The 6473-nt window shown below is 22.4% G+C and overlaps 1 protein-coding gene across 1 annotated transcript in view; it reads right to left on the bottom strand.

Annotated features, from left to right (window-relative positions):
- LOC117177820 (chromatin assembly factor 1 subunit A-B-like) overlaps positions 1–6473 on the bottom strand; it is an 84742-nt gene that overhangs the window by 2900 nt on the left and 75369 nt on the right. The window lies entirely within an intron of this gene.

Genomic DNA, 6473 nt, shown 5'->3' with positions numbered 1-6473 from the left:
CTTTTATTATTAAGCTTTGTACTTAAACGTAGTTTTCTTTCGGCTCTTGCATTTCTCAAAGTTTGAGACCGATATTTTATGTATAAAAAAAGTTCAAACGTTAAAAAAATGTTGAGGTTCAAAAAAAAGATGAAATAATTTTCAGTGAAGTTCCTACCAAAATTCAGTACCTAAACGTACTTTATTGTACTCTAATACATTTCCCAAAGTTTCAGCTCGATATTTTATTTACAAAAAAAGTTCTTAAGTTCAAAAGAAAATTCAGTGAACTGAAAAACTGTCGTCGGTAATATAGGTATTTAGCTGTGTCACATACCCTTAATTAAAAAAATGTATTTCAGAAAATAATTTTTTTAAATGAAAAATTAAAATTAAAATTTCTTACAAATTGTTGAATTTAAAATAGCGGCATTTGAAATGTTAACAATTCCTCGATAACAAAAAAAAAAAAAATAAACAAATAAAAAATGGTTCCATGACTGTATTCACTGGCCTCAACCCGCATCACACAAATGTATTCGGAGTTGCATAATGTAAGGGGCACTACTTCGAATTTTTAAAAATTTTCAAATTAAACCACAATCATCGAATTTAAGATAAAAATTGGTCAGATTGCAAATTGTAAAACAAATAATTATTTTAAATTAAGAAAGTGAATTAAATTAAAAATAACTTTCAACGTCGGTAAGGAAGTACTCTACTATATTGAGGAACAATCAACCACATAATTTTAATCAAATTTTATACTGAAGCCATAGAATTGGGCAACAGTACAATAATATTAAATTAACATTATAATCAATACAAAAAAAAATGACGGCTTCCAAATACTTCATCAAGAATTTTTTTCAAAGTTGCACTTTCGTTTTCATTTATTAATTTATTATTAAATTAGGGTATCTATAGTTCAGCCCTCAGAATCACTTTGAAATCGAAAATAGTGTAAATAATTTCACAAATTTTAAGAAATATTGAAAATGAAACTCAATGTTTATTTAAAGTGCTACTATTAATTATATCAAAAAAGTCTTTCTCCTTTTTCTCGTTTTTCCACTTAAATTCGAACTCAATTAATAAATCCCAAGAAGAAAATCCAAATATTTTTTCTTGTATGTTCAATTCTTTTCTGTTGAAAATTCAACAATTAAAAAAAAACATTCGTATTGCTCGAAAATTCAACTGTCTTGTTGAAAATTCGTCTTTTTGGCTTCATAATTCAACAATTTGATTCCATTTTTCTTCTCTTTGTTAAATAATATATTTTTTTATTGAATATTCAACAATTTTGTAGAGCTTCATCTTTTTGGTTTGAAGAGTAATCACATTTGTTAGTTAAAAATTCAACAATTTTATAGACAATTTAATCATTTAGTTGAAAATTTTTGTACTGTGTTGAAAATTCGTCTTTTTTCTGGTAGAAAATCAATTTTTTTTATTAAAAGTTCGTCATTGTTGGTCAGGGACGACTATTTAAATTTATTTAATAAAATATTTTTTTGTTCAAACATAAACTATTATATTATATTATAACTTTTATTATAACTATTATAAGTTTCTCGAAAATTCACTTTTTTTAAAGATTCATAATTTGAGTGGAAAATTCCTTTTTCTATTCAAAAGTAATTTTTTAACTAAAAAATGAACTTTTATTGATGAAAATTCCTATTCAAAATTTGGTGAAAAAAAATCAACTTTTTGCCTATTGTCTATTTTATTTTTTGTTAATAACTGATCTTTTCTGGTTTAAAAATTCAATTATTTAGTTCAAAAATGTTATAAACGAAAAAAAATATGATACAAAAAAAAACCTAATAATATTTGGACTAACATTAAATCCTTTATTGAAGCTATTCAGTTGCAAATTTATGGAATTTTTTAAGAATTCGTATTTTTTTATAGAAAATCAATCATCTTAGTTAAAAATTCACTGGTTGAAAATTCATGCATTTTGTTAAAATTTGTATTTATTCATAGAAAATTATTTTTTTTTGTTCAAAATTGGTCTTTGTTCGTTAAATTAAAATGTTTATTTTTTACTAAAAAATTTTCTTGCTGAAATAGAAGCTATTACATTTTTCGTTAAAAATCGATCTCTTTATGTTGAAAATCCAATTTCTCGGTTAGAAGTTAAACTACCTTCTTAAAAGTTCATTTTTTTATTGAAGATTTAGAATTTAAGTTTAAAATGCCTTTCCTTAGTTAAAAAGTAATTTTTTAACTAAAAAATTTAAACATTTTGTTGAAAATTCATAATCGAAGGTTGAACATTCAACAATTTGGGATTAAATTCAAATATTTGGTAAAAATGTTGAGAATTAATTTTTTGAATTAAAAATTAAATTATTTAGTTAAAAATATTATAAATGAAAAAAATATAAACTAAAAATTAATCACATAAAATGTCGACTACCATCACATTCATTTTTCAAAGTATTTAGCTGACAAATTATGTAAATTGTTAAAAAAATCGTATTTTTTGGTAGAAAATACATTTTCCAAATAAATATTAAGCGTTTTGTTAAAATATAAAATATTACATTTTTGGTTCAAAATTAATTTTTTAAGGTGAAAAATTCTACTCGGTTTTATATATTATATTAAATTTATATTTAAATGCTTTACGGAAACATCGTCTTTTTAACATGAAAATCTAAAAAATTTGGAATAAAATTCAACTACTTGGTACAACATTAAACTTCTATGTTAATTTCTGCTTAAAACATTCTTTTATCTTTGTTTAAAAATTCAACTATTTGGTTAAAAAATGTCATAAAAAAATACTTTTTATGAAATATAGTAGAAATTGTAGATCCAGTGGATCCAGTTTATTTTTGGTTCATAATTTTAGTTTAAAATTCCTTTTTTTATTATTAGGAAGTAATTTTTAAACTGAAAATTGAATTATTTGGCTTCAAAATTCCAAGCTTGTTAAAGAAATAAACTTTTTGGCTTAAAAAATTAAACTAATTCACACAAAATGAAACTGTTATAAAGAAATTTCATTTTTTTCTTTATTGAAAATTAATTCTCCTCAATAAAACTTTATCTATTGCAAGTTGTGCTAGAAATCGATCTTTTTTGTTTTAAAGATACAATTTTTTAATGAAAAAAAATGTTTTAAACGAAAATATATCAATTAGAAATTAATATAATAAAATTTGGACTAATATTACATTTTTTGTTCAAACTTTTCAAATTTTTGTAGAAAAAATATGTAATTTGTTAAAAATTATTTTTTGGTCGAAAATTAATCTTGGTTGAAAATTAATTTATTTTGTCGAAAATTTGTCTTTTTGCAAAAAATATAATATTTGATATACCAAGAAGATTAATTTCCTACCGAAAAAGATGAAATTTTCAACAAAATACATACGTTTTTAATAACAAAAAATTTTAAACTTTGTAACAAAATGTTTCAACTTTTACCCATAAAGTAGAATTTTCAGTTTAAAAAAAAAATTTTTCAACACAAAAAAAAGTTTTCAACAGATTGTTAGACTTTTAACCGAAAACATGAATTTTTGACTAAAATGATAAATATTTTTAAAAAAATCATTTATGCGATGAATTAATTTATTATTAATATGATTATTAATTTATTTAATAATTTATTAAATTAATGTTCAACCAAAAAGATCAATTTTGAACTAAAATTATTAATCTTAAAGGAAGAGATTTCCTTACATTGTTTAAACCTTTAACTGAGTAATTGAATTTTCGACTAAAAAAAATAATTTTTAACGAAAGAAGATTCAATTTAGAAAAATTGTTGCCTTTATAACCAACAATTATGAAAACTCTACAAAAAGAGATAAATTTTTAAAACAAAAAATTACATCAGTTAAATTTTTTAACAAAGAGATGAATTTTTATTCTCGGGTGAATAATTAATTTTAATCAATAAATATAGAGTATTTAACAAAAAGTAAAATTCTTAACCAAATGGATGAAGTCAGGGAAAATGAAAAATTGATCAGGGAGAAGTTGGGGAATTTTGAAAGTGAAATTTGTGGCCACCTTGTAATAATATTTTAGTTAGTATTAATTTATTTCCTTGTACTTCTAATTATTTTAGTTGCTTCCTCATGAAGAATATATTTTTAATAAAAAATTTTATTATTGTGTCAAAATATCTCAAAGAGTGCCATTTTTTAATTTTCGATTCGTTTTTATATCAAAATAACTCCCCTAAAATATTTTTGCTAAACATGTTTTTTTCAAGTTATGAAAATTTGTTTACAAAGTAAACTTTACGCTAAAAAATTGTTCTGTAGTAAAAAAATTTTTATTGTTTAAATAATCGTTTGTTTTAAACAATTAAAAATTAATTAAACTTTTCCGCATATGAAAGAATTCTTCAACGTGCCAATAGTTTCTACAATCTCTTCAGAAAATTTTGGTAAAAAACAAAGTTTGTACTTAGCAGTAGTTCAAAAGTTATTGATTCTTTGGTGACCGCGTTTCGACCTCCAGCGCCTGTCGAGCACGTTCGGAAGCGATAGTTTAACCTTCAACAAAGTATAGTGAAATTTTCAACTAAGAAGATTAATTTTCTAAAAAAAAGTCTTTTTTTTGACAAATCGGTTCAAAGATTGAACGTAGTAGTTGAATTTTAAACCAAAAATGATGAATTTTCATTTTTTAAATTTAGTAGTTGATATTTAAATTAAAAATCTGCATTATTTTTTATAACAACTAATACATTTTTTAAATTGAAAATTCATCTTTTCTGGTTTAAAATCAAACTATTAAGTTGAATATTTGAACCGATCTGAAAAATTCATCTTTTTGTTAGGAAAATTAATGTTTTGGTTGAAACTTACTTTTTTAAATTTAAAAACTAATCTTTTCAATAATAATTTTACTATTCATTTTTTTTTGTTTTTTTTTTAGAAATTCACATATTTTGAATGAAAATTCAACGACTTGATTGAATACTTAACCACTCTCTTAAAAAACAATATTTTTGGTTGAAGATTCATTTCTTTGGTTGAAAATGTATCTGTGATTACTTAAAAATTAAATCACTTTATTCTTTTTTAGTAGAAAATTAGTCTTCTTGGCTGAAAATTCATCTTTTTGCTCAAAAAATAATTATACCTGGTAAAAAGTTGAACCGCTTGATTAAAAATGCATTTTTTATGAACATTTATCATTTCAGTTTAAAATTCGTTCCATATTGTACTTAATATGATACCCACAATAATTTTATTACAAATAATTTATTACCCAATCGTTCCCCTATTTTTTGGCTTAAAGTTGATTCACTTTATTATAAAATTAATTTTTTTAAATGATGCTTCATTCTTTTAGTTAAAAATTCATCTATTTTGTGGAAAAGTAAACTATTTTAATATATATTTTTTAAATTCATTTTTTAACTAAAAACCTAACCATTCAACTTTTGGTTGAAAATCGATTTTTTTTAGTTGATAATGGATCTATTTTTTTGAAAATTCAACTTTTTGATTAAAAAATTAACTATACCCGGTAGAAAGTTGCACCACTTGATACAAAAATTCTTTTTCTCATTAACATTTATCATTTTAGTTGAAAATTCGTTTCTTATTGTACTCAATATGATAAACGCAATAATTTAATTCAAAATAATTTATCATCCAATTATTCCCCTATTTCTTGGCTTAAAGTTGATCCACTTTATTAAAAAATTCATTTCTTTAAACGATGATTAATTCTTTTAGTTAAAAATTCATCTATTTTGTGGAAAAGTGAACTATTTTGATTTTTTTAATTACTCTTTTTAACTAAAAACCTAACCATTCAACTTTTGGTTGAAAATCGATTTTTTTTAGTTGATAATGCATCTATTTTGTTGAAAATTCATCTTTTTAGTAGAAAATTAATCTTCTGGGTTGAAAATCACACTTTTTGATTAAAAAATTAACTATACTCGGTAAAATGTTGCACCACTTGATACAAAAATTAATTTTTTCATAAGAATTTATCATTTTAGTGGAAAATTCGTGTAATATTATTTAAATAATGAAAAAATGTTTTTTACTACCGAACAATTTTTTAGCGTAAAGTATACTTTGTAACAATAATTTTCATAACTCCATTATTGAATTTCGATGAACCATTCGCGAGTAATCCATTTTTGAAAAAAAGATCAAGAACTTTCATTGTTAATAACTTAAAGAAAAAAATGTTGGCAAAAATATTTTAGGGAAGTTATTTTGATATAAAAACGAATCGAAAACTGTTTAATTGATTGAAAATAGAACTATCGATTCAAAAGAGGCACACTTGAGATATTTTGACACAATAATAAAATTTGTTATTAAAAATATAATTTTCAAGAGGAAGCAACTAAAATAAAATAAATATAAATGAAAGGAAATAAATTAATATGAACTAAAATATTATAACAAGGTGGTCGCAAACTTCATTTTAAAAATTCCTCAACTTCTCCCTGACCAATTTTTCATTTGCCCTGACGATTATTTAGAAAA

The sequence above is a fragment of the Belonocnema kinseyi genome, chromosome 8 (assembly GCF_010883055.1).
Source record: "Belonocnema kinseyi isolate 2016_QV_RU_SX_M_011 chromosome 8, B_treatae_v1, whole genome shotgun sequence".
Lineage (NCBI taxonomy): Eukaryota > Metazoa > Arthropoda > Insecta > Hymenoptera > Cynipidae > Belonocnema > Belonocnema kinseyi.
This window is presented reverse-complemented; position numbering and strand designations above follow the sequence as displayed.